Source organism: Zonotrichia leucophrys, chromosome 5, assembly GCF_028769735.1.
Source record: "Zonotrichia leucophrys gambelii isolate GWCS_2022_RI chromosome 5, RI_Zleu_2.0, whole genome shotgun sequence".
NCBI lineage: Eukaryota > Metazoa > Chordata > Aves > Passeriformes > Passerellidae > Zonotrichia > Zonotrichia leucophrys.
The window spans coordinates 4,209,442-4,228,760 of record NC_088175.1 but is presented as its reverse complement, the minus strand read 5'-3'; positions in this window follow the sequence as shown (position 1 = coordinate 4,228,760).

Sequence of the window (19,319 nt, the reverse complement as noted above, 5' to 3'; positions counted from 1 at the left end):
TGATGTGCCAAGAGGGTCCTCCCCACTGTGTGAAGGGTTTGGTGGTGACTGAGCTATTTCAGCAGCTGAAAAGAGAGCTCAGCATGGTTATTTCCCCAGTGGTAGTTCAGATTTACAGGGGCAAAGGAGGAGGAGAGGGGAGGCAGCTTGGTGGGGTTCAGGTAGCACTGCTGTTGGGTTTGGGACATGTTAAGGAAGGCAACTCCACCTCCACCTGTGGCTGACTAATATAGCTGAAGCATTGAGGGGTCCTGAGCAGAAAAATCTCCTAAATGAAACTGGCAGTTGTCAATGATTATCATCAGCAAGATGTCACAGTCACAGCTGCCATCATGAGTTTGAAAGGAAAACACTGTCTGGAAATCTGGAACTGTCTAGACCAGATTTCTTGGCATTTCTGCATTGAAACAAAAGTAGGAGTTGACATCTTGGAAAACGGATCATTAATGTGTTTTCCTGATTCTGCTTTCCTCTTTTCAAGGGTGTTACAGTGTCATGCTGCCCCATCATCTCAGCTCAGCTCAGAACTGGGCACCCACATCCACACCCAGCTGATCATGGAGTTGTTTCCTGTCCAGTATCAGATTTGGTATCTAGTTTTTGCAGAAGGGCAGTATGGCATGAGATTGAATGGGTGGATGAAAAACAAAATGCCATTCCACAAGGAAACCCAGCCTACTTTTAGCTTTTAGTCCAAACAAATCATCTCTCCTCTAAGACAGCCTTTTCCCATTTGGAAATGCTTGTTTTATTATAATTATTATTAAAAAGCATGAAGTCTTGAGTCCAATGTTCTTCAAGTCTTCTAAAATAAACTAGGAATTCTGGCATTTGGCATCCTCTGAAATATACCATACCTAAAGAATCCAGACCCATGAGGAGAGAGGTTCATGATATCTGTTTTCACAGCATTGTTTCCACTCTCATCTCATCATATTAGGGAAGTTTCCAGTGGCTACATGAACAGCTCTCTGCTAACACCTTTGTTGAGTGCAATAATTTAAACATGCATCCATGCTACAGGTACACTCAGCAATTACATTTTTAAGACATGGCAATTCAATTAGGAACCACACTGGCACAGAGAGATATTGACAGTGCTAATTGTTTTATGTCACTGCTCATTCTGCTCTGTTTTGCTCATTACTTCCATTTTCCCAGATTATCCAAATTCACATGGGGGACTGCTGGGCGCTTGTGTGAGTGGGACATCCATGTTGGGAGAGCATTTCCTGGCTGCCTCAGTGCTGACATGTGAGTGACAGATTTCCTGCTGACAGTAAACACCTTTAAGGGCTCAGATGTGACCCCACTTAGGCTGCCTGCTGTAGCTTTGGGGACCAATATAAACCAGCATGGGTCCAGCTTGAAAATGAGTCATGGAGCCTCCCTAAACAACACTGTCCTTCAGGGTGTTCTGCACTGGGAAACTGTTGAGTTCTCTGGGATTCCATAGGGTTTACAAAAGCAGAATACTTTTTCTTTTTTTTTCCCCTATTAAAATAATATGCCCCAATGACATATCCTATTCTAAGGGAGCTAAGAAAGAAAGAGGACAGTTGTACTAAGCTGTAAAGGCTGATTACTCTAAGTGTATCTGATGTCACATTTAATCAAGTTCCTTCTAGTTTTCCTCACTCCTTCCTCTCTCTTTTTGCTTTTTGAAAAAGAATTGGGGGCAGGCAGTGTATTTTGTGAAATTAATTCTATATACACAGCAACCTGGCAAGAAATAGGAGAGGTGTTGGCAATGCAGGACTATGGATCATTGGAATAGAGACAAACAAACAAACAAACAAATAATCTTAACTGAATGCAACAGTAAACCAGAATTATCAGGGGAAGTAGTTTGATTGACTGCATAAAGAAAAGCAAGGCAGATAAGAAAACTTTCTTGCATAGCGACCAGATTGAAAAGCCATGATGGTAAGGTGTGTATAAAGGAAAAAATGAGACTTAAATGCACTCTAGGTCAGTTATTAATAGGGTTTGGGAATAAAGGAGGAAGGAGGTTGGCAGAATTTGTAAATAGAATCTGAAGACTGCAAACAGGATTGAGAATATAATAACAGAGACTTCAGAAGAGAGGCAGAGTGAAAGTCCAGAGGGAATATATACCCAATAGAGGTTCAGCAGTTTGCAAACATAATCTGTGTGGGAAATTACTAACCAAACACAAATTCTCAAAGCACGTCCATATATCATCTCTCCACTTAGTGAACCTTCCTCTCACAACACTGGATTGCTCCTTCAGCACTGAAAATGAGACTGGAAAATCCAGGGGTATTGGATTCATATAAACTTGTCACCTCACAGACAAACTCTCCAGGTGGAATAATGCTGAGATATAAGGTATGTCCTTTTCTCCTCTTTGATCCTGTTTGAGTTTCTACGGTTATTCATACATGTCCCAACAATAAAAAATAAAGAAAAAGAAATTACAGCAAATCTTGGCATTTAGGATACAGCTTTTGCCTGGTCTTGGAACCATTTTTTGAGCCAAAAACCCCAAAACCATATTCCCACATGACCTTTTTTTATCTATTGTAAACATGTTCACTAAATAGTTTAACAGAAATACCTAAGGAGAGACAACGTGAAATCTAAAAAGATACAAATTCACCACTTTGCAAAGAAGTTCTATGCAGAAAATTATCTCCAAAAATGAAGTGAGTATTTGGAATGTCCTGTGCAGGACTAAGAGTTGGATTTGATGATCCTTGTGTGTTCCTTCTAACTCAGGATATTCCATGATTCTGTGATTCTCTGTTTTATCTTCTTTCAGATTTTCTCCAGCTGCATGTTGGTGTACAAGACACAAACTTCAACCTGTCAAGGAGATGAGATATACCCTCAAGTCTTGCTCTCCCAGGAGCAGAAATCCAGCTATTGACCTAATGATGTGACTCTCCTTGCTGAAGGCAAAGGAATGACCTTTTCTTAGTAGGAAAAGAGGCCATACCTCTGCAAACCCCTTCCAGACAGTTATCCAAGGGTTATCTGCCAACCTCCCTAACTCCTCATCATGGGCTAATCTTCTCTGATCTGCACATTGCCCAGTAAATCAGGTCCAAGTTTGCACAAGAAAGGACCCAGTGGTCCTTGATGAAGAGAAAACTCAGCACTGAGGCCAAAACTCTGCCTGAATTGTAGCCCTGAAACTAATAAAGGTGAGTGGCAGCCCATGAGTATAGAATATGGGTTTTGTGTTTTAGATTGTGTTGAATCTATCTCAACTCTGAAGCTGGCATTTCCTCTCTGCCCAAAGCTCTTTCTCACACCAGACTAATATGTCACTGTCAGGCTCTGGCTGGTGGTTCTCTCTCATCTCATTGTTTATACTATCATGACCTTTTGTTGTTCACATGTCAAGAGCCCTCATTAACATTTTAGACATGAGGTCATGCTTCTAATCAACCTTGCCCCCTTATTCAATTAACATTTCCAATGTTTTTAAATTAAGCCTTGGTCCACAGGCCAGGGAATTTCCTTCCAATTAGTCCCAATAGTGAAAGGCAGATATCAAAGTTTGTTTGCTCATATCAGTACTCTCTTTTGATCTGTTGAAAGGAGCTGGTGAACATACAATTAAGAAGTTCCTCCTAGGTATCTTTCCCCAAAGGACACACAATACCTGCCGGGGTCTATTAGCATTTCAATATATTTCCCACCTCAGGAAATGTCTCTGCTGCCTTGCCTGACTGGTTAATGTGGCTGAATATTTTGCATGCATGCCACTTAAAGTCACTGCCTGCCATTGCTGAGACTCAGTGGCACAGTGAGGGATTAGACTGGAATTTTCAACCTTTCCCACCTCTCAAGGCACAGTGAGGGATTGGACTCAAATTTTCAACCTTTTCCACCTCTCATGGGAGGGTCAAACGTTCAGAGCCATTTAGGAAGGGTCAAACACTCAGTGCTGCCAAGGAGGGGGCAGCAGCATCTGCAGCAGAGCAAGAGAGTGGCAGTGCTCCGTGTGAAATGCTGCAGAGTTCCTGATGTCTTCAGAGCTTATCTCTGAGATGTGCCTGGTTACAGGACGTGTCTGGTGCTGCTGGGCATGTGGACTGAGCAGCAGGGTGCTCAGGAGGGGCAAATGCTTCCTGGTCTCAGCCTCAGATTACATCTCTTGGAAGGAGAGGGGAGTATCTTGTGGGAAGGATATTCCACCAGGTTATTAAAGTACCAAATACTCAGTGCAAACCAGAACATGTCTGAAGCAAACATTTTTAATGAGGCTGAGGAACAGATCAAATCCTCCAGAAGTTACATGGGAGTGTGATTGCCTCAAACTTTGCCTGTGGGGACACCCAGCACATGTTTGCATCTCAGCCTGGTTCAAGTGAATGGAAGGGATTCTACACCCAGCTGCTGGTTCTCACAATTGCATGTCAGATGCAAGTTCCCATCTGAAGCCAGGGAGATTGCCATCTGCATCTTGCCAAGGCCAACCTGTGCAAACACAGCCCAGAGCTGGGAGCGTGGATTATAAACACAGATAGTCCTACAGCACTGAAATTCAAGGCCCAGTTCCAACTTTACAGCCAGGAGGTGTGGGGGAGTTTTCTTTGCTTGAGATCCTATTGCAAATTCCTTGTGCTAGGGTGACAGAGGAGGGGTCGGAACTTGGTCCCCATTCTTGCCCCCTGTCCCTGTGATGGATGGCAGGCAGCCATGCACTGCCTCTGAGGCTGTCACCACAGCAGCACACACTGGTGTGCTAAATATCCATGAGTCCAATTCCTGCAGCACTGCTCCACTGAAGTACAGTGCCTTGTAAGCACAATATGTGTCTCCCTGTGTCCTCTGATGTTTATAATAATTCAGGTAGATTTTACTTTGTGGAAATAACTGGGTCATTAATGATCCTGTGATCATTTTTAAATAGAGAACCTTCTCTCAGTTTGGGATCTGTTGGGAGGGGATGTTCTGAGGCCAATCTGGACTAAGCATCCCTTACATGTTTTGCTGGGATTGTGAAGAATGAGACTCAATGACCCAGACTGTCCTCTCTAACTCCAGCATTTAATGTAGTTCAGGAACAGAGAGTTTTTGCCAAGGTGTATTTAAGTGTATCTCAGACTGTGAGATCAGTTAGGCACTCTTTAAGGAAAGGAGTTTCAGTTATCTTAATAGTTACAGGAATTTTAAAGGTGAGGAGAAAGCACTTACTGACGTACATAGAGAAAGAAATACAGAAAGAATACCAGTGGCAATATTAATGGGGCCAGGAGGAATCTAATCTAAGCCTTTTAGGTGGAGAGTGCTGAGTTCTTTCTTGTATTTATCAGTGAAAATCAAAAGTAACTCCCCCAAAGTCAGTAGATTTATGCCAGCATAGCCCAAGGAAGCAGACTGCCTGGAACCACTGCTAATTTGAACAGTGACCAATATAAGTCTGTGGGAATAAATCTTGCACAGGGGGTATAAAAGTGAAATGTTTGTGTCAGCCTAACCTGTTCCAAATGTCAGAGTCTGAAAGATACTACAAACTGGGAGGATCTGTTACAAGACAGGCTAAAAAAAAAGTAAAAATAAAATAACCCACCAAATGTGCCTGAAAGTGCTCCTACTGAAATCAGTGGTTTTGGCGTTGCCTTCCAGGGGTGCAGGATTCAATGCATGGGAGACTGTGATAACAAGAATTTTAGAAAGGGGAAGCTAATAACCTGCAAGTGAAAGAAGGCAGAGCTGAGTCTCAACATGCTTCCCCCAAGATCATAAACACAACTGGACAAATAAGGAATGGGAATATTGAAACAGCAGTCCAAATTCCTTCCCAGTTTACACTGAAGGCAGATGTCCAAACTGTGGGATTGGTGCTGCTTCTCCAGGCATCCCCAGGCTTGTAGAACTCCCTGGTGCAGGGGTGGGAGCTGGGGCTGAATGGTGGGGGATTGAGGCACCCCTGTTGCCCACATTCCAGTTTAGGGTGGCAGTGGGGAAATGCAGAGTTGTTCCCATCTCAGGGATGAAGTCATGTTTACAGAACAACTTTGTGAATGCAGGATCTTGCCCAATATCCAGCAAAACCAGGGGGAAACTTTCTATGGCAGATGGATGACACTCATGGAAATACAGCCCTGTAAACACATGCACTGTACCTGAGCTGAGAACCCAGGTGTTGTGTCTCTCTGATTAAATTCAGGATCACCTGAATTTATAGTCTTCAGCACGAAAACCTAAATTCAATTTATTTGTGCACTCAGCAGGGTTAGTAACTTTGCAACCCCCAGAAGGACTGGGGAAAACTGATGAGATTTGATTCATTTATCACTGTAGCCTTGGATTTAAATGCCACATCCACCAGCTTTCTCCCAAGAGGCACTAAAAATCTTCAGATACTGGCATCAATATACTGGCCACATGATCTCTCTATAAAGAAATCCTGTTGTCACACACTGATCAATAAGAGGCAGGTATGCCTCAGGTTTCTAATCATTATGAATCCATTTAGAATTCAATGCAATAGCAGCAATCACATTGAATTAATTAGAGGATTTGCAAGGATGGCTTATGTAGTTCCACAGCAATTCCCTTGTAATTCAGCACTAATTAAGCATTATTTCATGCAGGAAATAATGAGCTGTAGAAACATTGTTAGTGCCAAATAATGGAATAAGGGTGTGTTTGCATATTATAAACACTGCATGAATGTTCAAAGAGGTTAGAGCAGGTCTTGACTTTTTTACCCTGGAGAAGAGAAAGGATCCTAAAAGAATCCTCTTGTTTAACTCAGAGGAATGTCACCTAAATAAATATTGAATTAAAGAGGGACACATTCGAAAATGGAAAATCACTCTGACTTCTCACATTGGAAATGTCACTGGTTTAATTATTAGATTGTTTCAAAGTCAGTGCCATTTCTGAGAAAGGTTTGGTGTTTAGTCAAGTTTCAGTGCTCTGGAGTTGGTGCTATCAGACCTTACTCTTTTTTAAAAAAGGCAAGAGGCTTTGAAACTTTTAATTTGGAGAGAAATTTTGACACCAGGTTTTCAGAGCTTGCCAGTTCCCCACTTCATTTAGGACCAGAATTCTGTGTGCTCAACAAAGACAAGTTTTCCAAAACCAAATACACCACAGTTTATTTGTATACACAACTTTCCTCCTCTATTCCCACCTGGGGCTTGTATCTAACACAGTGGTAAAAGAAGCTACTCCCTTTTTCATAGGGACATTGCTATAATCCTTTCATCTCTAACAGTGCTCAGTGTGCCTAGGAGGAGTGGGACCCTGCTCAAAGCCAGGTGGATCTGCTTTCTGAAGGGCAGATGCCAGAAGTTCCCTGAAATGGCTCTGCAGTCCATCACTGAGATGGTCTGGAGGGGCTGGGTACCACAGCACAGCACACCCTGACACATCTTAGTCTAGGGATGCTGGGGTGGGATTTAAGGAGGCTTTCAATGCTCACAACCCAGCAATTTTGGTTCAGCTCACAAATTAGATCCTGAAAACCCAATTTTAACTGGCATGCTTAATTAGAAATATTTGTCAGACACATAAGGCTTTTGGCTGACACTATAACATAAAAGTACTTGCTATAAATATTCTTCCCTTAGCCATGAAAAGCCCAGCCAACAAAAGCTGCTGAGAATGGGCATTTGTTTAATTTTGTATTACTTTGAAAGAGCAGCAAAGTGCCCAAAACATCGACTATTAAAAAAAATAATAACAATATTGGGCGGGGGCTCAGATGCTGTTTTCTGCCTGCTGCCCTTGTTGCTTATGGCCCTTGATTGCCAGGCAGGTGTTCCTAGTTTCCAAGCAGCACCACAAGATGAGGAAAGCATGTCAGAAAAACACTGCAGATGAGAAAACTTTCTTTCCCAGTGGATCATCTGGATTTTCTCTGTTGCTTGTATTTCTGGGATGGATGATTGAACATTATAACTCCCAACTTCACCATGACAGGAGGGGAGTGTGACAAGGTCAGGGAAAGGAGGAGCTTGTTCCTGTTACTCTTTGCTTTATGTCACTGGCTTTGAAAGTCTCATCTCCATGATGGTGGAGGCAGGTTTTATGTCAGTCCTTCCATCAGCTGGCATCTGCCCTAACCCCCATTGACTTGTGAGACCTCTTCATTTCCTCCTCTGACTCCCTTCAGTCTCATGGCTCTGAAATTCAATCTATGAGAAGCAGGAATGCAAGAAGGCTTGGAAGGCTGAACTAATCAGGTGTTTCAGGTGGGAACTTTGTGACACATCATCATGAGCTGTGGGTTTATTTTTGTCATTCATCTGAAAATGCTCTTTGGCTTCAATTTAAAACGCAGGTCAAGTTAAAGTGGCAGGTCTTGCTATTGGAACCCTGTCTCTAGAATCATCCCCTTTGCTTTCAAGGGGAACCAGCTGCTCCCCAAATGCTTCTATGACCAAATTCAAGCTCCTGCTAGTCCAAGATGCTGATGGAACTGTGCAAAGCTAATTGCTTGTTTGTCATGTTTTGTTTCTGCCGTGGCAATTTAGTGTAGATTTTTCCCACCCCTTTCCCTTCAAAGCAGTAACTTTCCTCAACAGATCTGGCTTCAAACAAAAAGACACTGCAGCCTTAATGGAAATTTAAAAGTCAATGAGACAGACACAAAAAAGAGACATGGTCCAGGATGAGCTCAGTCCAATGAATAAATTCAAGCCATTTAGTGAATGTTTGGAAAGATCAGAAGGGCACCTTTGCTTGCAGCATTTTAACAAGCCCCCATGAATTAGCAAGAGGCCTGAAAAATGAGTGGCAATGGTGAGGAGTAATTCAGTTGTGATCACTTGAGGGTGATGAATGAGGAAGTGACATAGTCTGTGCAAAGAAAAGTCATCTTTTCTGAAGCAATTGTACTTAGCCCTCATGTCTGGAGATTTACATTGCAGTGGTGGCAATGCTGGTAATTAACGAAACAATGCTGGGTTTTGGGGAGAATGCTGGAAACACAAGCCTGAAAAAGAAGCCATTTGAAGGCCCAAAGAGATTTTCTCAAAAGGCTGAAGTATTTCTGGGCACTGGACTTTGCTGCACAAGGTTGATAAATTTGTCTTTAGCCTGGGAGATTGAGCATGGTTTAAAAGGGCTGGGGAAAAAATTACTTCAAGGCACATTTTAGGGTAGATGGAGGATGAATTAAGATTAATGAGAGTCTTACAAGTGGGCTGAAGCTAGCAGTGCTGATATGAAAACTGTGATAAAAGCCAGTAAGACCAGCCTCAGAATGTGAATTACTTGCTTTATTCAGTGCCCCTGGTGGCTGTGTCTAAGCCATTGCATGTGCATGTGTGTGACGTGCAGGCACAACTCACACCCATTTCACATTAACCATGCAGAAGAACTCAGTGACCATCAGGACAAAAGGAGGAGAACACTGTTGAATCACAAGATGCAATGTTTTCTATCTGTTTTCAGACGATTTGTTTTCTATCTCTCTTCTCCACTCCGTACATCAAAATGCTGATTGTGTCCTTTTAATAGTTAAATGTGCAGTGAGTTAGATAGACCTAACAAGGCAGTTTTCAAACAGGAAATCTGGTAGGAGTTTAATGACACCTTACAGTACACCCATCCTGGCAATATAATCATTAAAAAAATTGTCAAGTGTAAAAACAGATTACAAAACTTTACCTCAGAGCAACTTTATAAATGTAGCAATGAAGCTGCTAAATAGTTTCTCTGGATTTTTACTTGTAGAGCTGAAGTAATTGATTTGCCTTCAACCCTTGAAGGGCTTGGGTTCATAGTTGCATGGAGAATGCAAGATTAGAAAGATTCACCTTACATGAGAGGCTTCCATGTCTGCTCTGCAAAGTGGTGCAGAATTATTACAAAGAGAGTGAAAAGAAATGACTGGGATTGTCTTGGAAACACAAAGCTTTGTGTTTGCTTTTTTTAAAAAAAATCAAACTAGAAAGTTGACTCCACACTGAGTAACTGCACTGCCATTCACAGTTCCTAAAACTGCATGGATCCAGACAGGAAACTTGTTGCTTGGAGAAATTTCAGAAGGAAAGCTCTTATTGCTGAAAGATCCATAGTGCAGAAGCCATTCATCATGAAAGTGAAAACAAAACATATCAACCCATACAAATGTATGCAAATATATTCAGATATTTGTGACTTGACTCCTGTGGGACATCAGAATAGAGGACATTGCCCTTGTGGCCTGCCTGAGGTTGGAAAGAGGGAGTGCAGCACCCATCAGGTGCAGATTACATCAGAAGAGGAGATGAAATACTGTTTGCTGATGGTCTTGATGATGCAGAGTCTGCATGTTCACCCTCTGACACCTTGTTAGGCCACCAATCCCTCAGAACATCCACATTTCCCTTTGTGCCCTTGAAGGAGTGCAAAAAGCCATAACTGTAATGTATATTAACTTTGATATTGGGTTAAACCCAACACTTATTGAGTGGCAACTGAACCTAAAGAGATTTTCTGTTTAATAGAAGAGCTTGAGGCTGGCTGAGCATTACCATAATGCTCAGCATTTGAATGGGAAATCCTTAGAAAATAACTCTGTGACTTTGGATTCCATTCTTTTTAGGCAAAATATTTCTTCAAGAAAAATAGTCTTTGTGAAATATTTGCTTGCCTCTTCAAAGCAGAGTGAAGGAAGTTGTTACAGGGAGGATGCTCTTCATACACAAATATAAGCAAATCCTGAATTAAAAGATGGATAGTTGCTTTTGTGTGGGGGGGTTTGTTTTCTTTTTTTTTGTTTGTTTGTTTGTGTGTTTCTTTTAAAAAATAAGAATAACACCATTCCACAATCTGTGGGCTTCCTAAAGAATTTCCCATACACTTGCATGCTTCATAAACACAATCCTCTCTGCATATGGAAGCTTCATAAAAGTTTTTAAGTTGTCATGAGCTGTTTCAGAAATTTGACAGTGTTGTAATACAACAATACCTTTTTGATGGAATTTTGCAATTCACATATTAGTTTCCATGCAGTTTAGAATTTGTAAAAATGAATGGTTTAGGTCACACAAAGAATCTCCAGTAAAGACATGAGCAAAAGCAAGTTAAATAATATGGTGGCATTAGCGGCCCGCCCCACTGTCAGCATTTTTTAAGAAATTGGTATTTTTAAAATGAGTTTTTGAGGTATTTAAAGCATAAAAGGCTGAGAAACTCCCCTGTTCTGCAGTGTGTCCCCTCCTTAAAAGTTCAGTGACAGGTAAGGGAATAAAGAAAAGTCTTCAGCCATGTAAGGCAGCATTTTAGCCATCAGGTAATTTGAAAAGAGCCCTCACATGCTCATATTTTAGAGTAATTCTACTAATATAAATCTCATTTTTAAACCAGTTTGCCTTTAAAAAGGAAGCTGGCATCCAAGATATGCTTTTGCTCATTTTGAAATAGATTCTTCTCTAATTTATGAAATTAAGGTAAAACCTTTTGTATGTAGAGCCCAACTCAATTAGCTCTCTCAAATGGCAATTTTCCACTTGATCTAAGCTACACTCTGAGATTGGAGCTGCAGAACTCTCTAGCACCATAATAATACAACTATTTTGGCGTCATTCCTTTTAGATTTTATTACTTTTTCTTTCAGCCATCAGCACATGCTTTTTTCTTAGCTAAATCCTGTTTCATCCCTCTTCAGCTTCTTCAAGCCCTTTTATTTTGGTCCTCTTTGGTATTTCTGACACCTCCTAGTGAAGTGTCCAATTGCAAGTTTAATTAACACATCCTCTACTTCCTTATTTCACTTGAGTGATGAAAACACTGAATTAACCTGGAACCAACATCAGTATTTTGGTACCCAAGGCCTCCCACTGACCAGATTTGACTTTATGGATTATTTGTGCCTGTGGTTTGTATCAATACCTTAAACAGTCTTTTGACCTTGTAACAAAAAATGCATTTCTGTTTTTTTTTTTTTACCCCTAGGTAAAACCACCATAGGCTTTGACCTTGGTTTTTAGCCCAGATCTGCCACTCAAGTACATGGACTGGAACAAATTGCATCCACAAACTCAGAGCAGAAGATCCCTTGGGTAAGAGGAAATGCCCAACAAACACAAAACTGGCAGGGGCAGACACCACCTCAATCACCCCTTGCTTGTGGGTCCAAGCAGGGAGAGTGGGGAGGAACATTTGGCACTTGGAGGTTCTTTGCTCTGTGTCCTCTGTGGCAGACATCTTTTATGAAAAATCCTTTCCTTAGGATTTTCCCTCCTGAGAAGCTGAGAGGCCTCAGGAGCAAAATGTAAACATTGATTATCTGCTGCTGTGGATGCAACAGGTGCATCTGCGATTGGTCTCATGTTGGATGTTTGTAATTAATGGCCAATCACAGCCCAGCTGGCTTGGACAGAGAGTCTGAGACAGAGCCTTTGTCATTCATTCTTTCCTATTCTATTCTTAGCTTGCCTTCTGATGAAATCCTTTCTTCTATTCTTTTATTATAATTTTCATTTAATATATATAATAAAATAATAAATCAAGCCTTCTGAAACATGGAGTCAGATCCTCGTCTCTTCCCCAATCCAAGAACCCCTGTGAACACCATCACAGTCCTCAACTGGCACAAAGTAAGGATAAATCATCCACCACAGGTTGCATGTAGCTCTTTTTGGACAAAACAGAGCCTTTTTCTCATTCCTTAAAATTCCTCTTGAAAATATAATTTCCCTATTTGCTCTGATAAATTGGTTTAAATCTTTTGTGCCAGTGTGTTAAAAATACAATAAATGGCCAAATAGTCTAATGCATAACAATTACCTATTTACTTGACCATACAACTACTGCTAGCCAGCTATGCTTGGTTTAATAGCCAAAGGCTTCATCATTTTGCAGGTAATATCTGGTTTTGGAACTTGTTCCGTTTTTCTGCAACCTGAACTGACAGATGGAAGTTAATAGCAGTGGAGGCTGACAAAACAATGAATCTTCTTTGCACTCTGGTAAGTGCACATACCTGTGAAAGGCAGTGCCAAGGGACTGCCTTTGGAGCCTTCATTTTGGGAGGGACTTGCCTCCCCTGGGCTGGTCTGCCTTGAGAGGATGATAAATCCAACCTGCCTCACCAACCAACTGAGATGGGAGCAAACCTCCTGTGGTGCTGATCTCCTTCCACTGACCAAAGTATCATTTTGAGGCAGCTGATGCTGAGAGAGAAGAATTTCCCTGTTGTGGTGCAATTTCCAGCTCTTTCTAGATGAACACTTGCCCAAGGAAGTTCTACATAACTAATTTCCCAACCTTTAAATGCTTAATCTTGGCTCTTTCCTAAAGCTGCTTCTCCACTTTATTTATCAAAGAAAGTTTAAGACACCTCTAACAATAGACTAGAGCTTTGAAGGTTCACAGATTTCCCCCTACAAGTATCAATGGCTCAAAAACAAAGGTCAGGGGCATTGCCTTGCAGAAGCTCCTCAAAGTGACTATAAATAAATTATTTTGCAGATTCTCTCACAAACAAACACATGGCCAGCAGTGGCTCAACCACAAATCCCAGGAAATCACATGAATTCCATCTTCTCCCTGAAAAGGGGCCATTATAATCCTGCTATGCTGCTTTTTCTTCCCAATATCCTCAGCACACAAAGCTCTGTGCCTCAGAAGCTGGGCTAGGAGGGGATGAGGCCTGGAATGCTGTGTGGTGTTCATTTTGCACACTCCTGTGGAGCTCCTGCATTTCTCTGATTTGCATTCCCCCGTGAAGCAGCCAAATGAATAAACATTAAAGATGGATCCTGAGCACATAGAAAGGACAATATTCTTGCTAAAAGCTCTCTCTTTTGTAAATCAATGTGATAATATCCTTTTAAAGCTATTTCCAGCTGTCATCTCTCCTGATTTGGCTCTCTGGGAGTGGGAAGTATTGGGGAGATTAATGACAGATTTAACAGCAGAAAGGTCCCCCCTTATTTCGATCTGGTACAGATAATGCCCTCTAATGCTTTGTCCATGCTGTGAAACCAGACAAGAAGCCACCTCAGTGCTTTTATTTGCTCAGGTGAAGTGCTGGGTAACTGTGAATTTCTGGATTATTGTGGGGGGTGAGGGAGAGGTGATGTTATGGTTGACAGAAAGTCAATGGCATCACGGAAAAGCAGATCAGCTCCAGCAGGATCTCCACCACTCTGTCCCTGCCAGCAGGAGCAGCCAGGGCTCCCCTCTCCAGAGCCTCCCTCCCCCTGGGTCCTTGTGGAAGAGCTGTCCAAGACATACTCATATCATCTCAGCCTCACAGAGGCACCTTGCTGATTTCTTGGGGCTTCACAAACCCTTCTAGCAATAATAGCCCTTACAGGATCATTTCTAAATGAGTTGTGAAAATAGATTAGGTATATTGAGTTCAGGCAAAAAGCATTTTTTGATAGGCTTTGGGCAAACAATCTGTTCCTTTGATACATCTTACTACTGAGTTTCAAAGAAACCAAATTGATGGAGCTGTGAGGAAAGTGATTTGTTAAAAATTCTTTTTCTTTGGAGATTCAAGTTGAAAGAACATCTCTGGGTACTGTGCCTAATCAGAACCTTTGAAGACTATCAAGCGTGCCCCATTAGGGTTGCCAGCCTTCCAAAATAAATTACTTACAGCAATCCCCTGCCTTATGTATGCACTAAAAGACAACAGTGCAGCTCAACAGCACTGTCATTGTGTGAGATTCATAGCATGCAGCTGAGAAAACTTCCATTTATCCTTTATATCACAAAGTGGCCATAAACCTCACTTCAAGATGAGGGATATTAAAGCCATCAGACATGCTTAACATAACTGGTCAGGTTTTCAGCTGGTGCAGCCTCTGTCGACTTTAGCAGAGCTGTGCTGATTTACTGATGAGAATCTGACATTCCTCCTCTCTCCAGAGTTTGGAACCTTCTAAAACAAACCTTACCACAAGAGACTGTGAAAGGACTGAGCAGTAGTGGAAGCAATAGGTTTTCACTACCTCCATTCTCATGCAGCGCCATTGATTACATTTATTAAGTTGTTTCAGTGAAATTCCTCAGCACATATAAACCAGAATAATCCTACTGAAAATAACATGGTAACTCCATCCACTCACTTCAATTTTCAGTGCTCATCACTGCGTGTGAACTCATTCCTTAAACAATTATTTTCTTTACACACTGAGCATGGTCTTGTTCAATTCTTTCTGTGGCCAGCTCTTTGGATTGTCACAAAGACTTCATAATATCATTAAAACATTCAACTGGATCATAAAATAATTCTGAAGCAAATGAAGCACATTAACTGAAATTATTCAGTAAGCTGCAACTGTGGAAATCTAGTAAGGGGACTGTGTATTTTATGGTAATTGGAATATAGTAAGCAATCCTCTAACAAAAACCCTGCAGTTTCAGAATCACATTTAATAATAAATTGTGAGCAATGTAACATGCCTTACAGAATGGAAAGGGATAGTGCCTGGTGAATCATGATAGGCACAAATCTAGCCAGGTAACCAGGTCTTGGACCAATCTCAGACCAAGTGTCTGGAGAGACCAACAGAATATTCACAGGAACCAGGAATTCAGCCCCAAGAAAATGCTGCTGAGACCCTGAAGAATGGCTTGGCATCTCTGGTGAGGCCAAGGAGAGTGGAGGTCTCAGGATGCTGCTCATTCTCTTGGACTTGGATATTAAAGCTTTCCTTGCCCAGGTGGTTTGGAAGAGACCTAGTTTTAAGCAAGAATTTTAATTTCAGGTACTTGTGTGAGATTCCTCCCATAGTTCAAGCTTGGCTTCTGCTTAGAGAGCAGACTTTTATAGAGCTTGGATCCTGAATTTGGACTGAATGCATTTCACTTCTGAGAGACAGTCTTTATCCAGACAAGAAACAACTTCTCTTGCTCTTTGAAGAGGGAATTAAAGTTTTCTTGGTTCACACACTGCTCAGTATCTGTGCCCTTCAATAGCCCAACCAACAGTGACCTGATCAGCTCTTTATCTTGTATGCAGGTACCTGTACTGCAAACTGCCCAGCTTTGCTGATGTTGCTCAGCATCCCTGGCAAATGAGAGTTTCATCTGCCTTGAAGTGAGCTGCCTTCAGCAAGATTTCCATACTTCTCAAAGTCAGCAAACTGAACAATCCTTCAGGTGACATTTTGCAAAGCCCTTGCCTCTGGCCTAATTTGAGTACTGCCAAAATCACAGAAGTCTTGCCACCAGCGTCACTCAGATAAAAGCCAAAACCACCCTTTTTTAAAATGACAGCCCCTAAAACTCATCCTTTGCACAATGTCTTTGCAAATATTCTTACTTTTTTAGAGGGGAACAAGCTTCTTTTTCTCTCTTCCCTTTGAAGGAATAACAGGGTATTTATAATAAAGTTTGCTGTCATAAGTTGTTTGAAGCAATAAGTCTTTACAATCCTTTTCTTTGTACTGGCCTCTAAAGCATTGCCTTTTTTCTCTTTTCTTAAAAACTGAAAATATAGAGCTAGGCTGGATATTGAAATGACAATTCTGTTCTCTGCATGTGCACATTTATATTATTCCTTTATGATGCTTGCACTAGGGAGAAAAGGAGTGGATGGATTGAAAATATTACAAACAGGGCTATCATTTTCCCCATTGTATTTCTGTTACAGGAAAGTAACTTCACTCTTTTGAGAGAGGGCTTTTGAGATGCAGAGGGAGAGCTGAGGTAATTAGGCTGATGGGGATGATAAGATAATTTAGGGCAAAGTCCAAGTGAAGGGGTGGTGCCCTGTGCCCTTTCTGATCTGAGGTTGAGCCAAGTTTATACAGTGCATAAGGAGGAATTCAGGACTTTTCAGGTTTGAGCATATATGCTAAAAGTAATCATGGTATGTTCCCTACCTTCTGACCCTTCTCATTACTCTTGATCTCTGCTGTAAATGCCTTCATTGCTTTCAGAGCTACTGCCTAAATTAAAATAGACAGTGATGTCTCAGTTCCCACTGCTCTTGAGTACTAAGCCAAAGTTTAAAGGGTTGCATACAAAATATTAAGGGTAAGATGAAAATCTTGATAAAGCAATGTAAAGGTACAGAACACATTATACAAATTTAGGTTAAGTTGTCTTCCAAACCTCTTTGATGTTCAGGTGACTGACTTCAGGAATATATCTTAGGATTTGATTCCTGACTGCAGCAGGAGAAATGGGAGCAGGAAGCTTTTCAACACAAAGGACTACAGGTAAAACTGTGATGCCCTTACCAGTAAAAACATTTGACAAACTGTATTCACTTCTTTAATTCATGAGATAATAAATCTCAGTGATCAATGCTCCCTCCAAACAACTGAACAATGGGATGGCTATCAATGTTTATCCACACCCCATAAACATACAAAACTCTGCGTATTGGAAAAGCCAGTTGTGCCTAAATTGGTGAGTGCCTATTCAAGGCATCTCATTTATTACAGTAGACATGATGCAGGAAAATAAAGGAATGAGCAAAGGAGGCTGCTGGGTGGAGAATAGGTGGATAATGAGGTCAGATAAAATGTCTGGGTCTCATTAATCCCAAGGAACTGAGGGAGTTTTCAGTGTCAGTTCAGCAGAGATGGTGAAGTGCCGTGAACAGCAAATCCATACAGCGAGTTCCCTGGTAACCAGACCCTGCAGAAATCTGTGTCTCACCTTTGTGGGTGGCTGAGCAAAGCACAGGGGCACTTGAGAGCCCACCTGCAGTCAGAGGTGGTCACTTTACTGCACAATCTTGGGCCAGCCTATCACTCCAGGCTCCAACAACGTGAAATAACACAATCCCTTGAAATGCATGGAGATGCTGCTCTTAAATTGGCTGGACAGAAACCAGCAGTAGAATCCTAATAAGAGCATTTACATTAGGATGGAATAGACAGGAGCAAAAATAGCGTCAGGTAACTCCCTTCCCTCCCAGTGCAAATAACTTTTCCTTTCCTTTAGCAATTACCACTTTTGAAGATATCTTGTACTGACTGTTCCACCCTTATCTTGCAGAGATCCTTAGCTACCTTTTAGAAATTGCTTGCTTGATATCTCACATAAGTCTCCATTGCAAATGTAGCACCTTTTTCTTTGTCCAGTCCCTTGCCAATATAGAAATAATGCTTTCTGTTATGATAAGCTGTTACATACCTTTTATTTCCACTATCCCCCTATAGGCCTCAAATTTCTCTTGGTTATAAAAACCACCGAAGATCTGATTGTTTTCCATAGGAATGATGCTTTTTTTATCTGCTTGTCATTTTTGTTCTTGATCTCTGGTGTTGTTTACATGCAGGACCCAGACTGATCTGGTGCTAGTAAAGATGAACATTACTACTCTTCCAGGATCTCCAGTTTGCGGGTAATTTTCAATTTTTTGATTACCTAAAACCTTCAGATTCCTTACTGCCATAATATCCTCTAAGAGACAGTCTCCTAATTTTCCTTCCTAAATACAGCATGTGTATTGAATTTAATCTTATTGATTTCAGGTCATTTATCCAATTTATTGTGATTGCTTTGAAGTCTAATCCTGTGTTCTCATGAGATTTACAGTAAGGTGTCATCCCCAATTTTTTAATGTGTACTCTCCATCCCATGATCTAAATACCTAATAAAAATATTGAATAACAATGGACAGAGGACAGTTCTATGGTGTGACCTCCAAGTTTGACAGCAGACTATTGGTAACTACTCCTTACCTAAGGCTTTCCAAGCATTTGTGTATCTGCTTTGTAGTGGTTTTTGTCTAGATCATCATATCTCATACACCTGACAGCCCTCCTCCCTCCCCAAAAGCTGTGCAGTATCCACAGTGATAATTCTGTATTTAATCACTTGGGCTATTGAGGCTGCCCTCTATTGTCAATGCCTCCTCCTAAGCATGTGAATACAGCTTTTCTTTGCTAACACTTTTTTTTGGCCTCTGGTGTTTTTAGGCTTGATCACTGTTGTTCTTAATATTTCTTCTCCTTTCAGATCAGCAGATGGAAAAGATCTTAGCTTTCTGCCCTGATGCTGATTGTTGAATAGGAGAGCTGCACATTATTATTATTTTTCAACAATAATATTCCCTCTGGTTCCTTTATTGTTGTCCCAATAACAGATATTCACCTCTCATAAAGTGGTGTAGTTCCCAGGTGTAATTATTTAATTGGCAGAACTCTAAAGCCTATTCACTGGTGATAAGCCACTGTATGGCAGAACTGAAGAAAAGACACAAACCAAAACATCTGTCAAGAAGATTAAAAACAAAATAATGGTACCACTGATTCTCTTAATCACCATGTTATCACTGACCTCCTGTATATGTTCAATAAGCCCTTGGCCTCATCCAGAGGAGTTTGGAGCATGACTTACAGCAGAAGATTTTTTGGAATCACATCACAAACTCTGTGTATTTCTGCTTTCATCCCACAGCCTCAGGGGAGGTTCCCAACTTT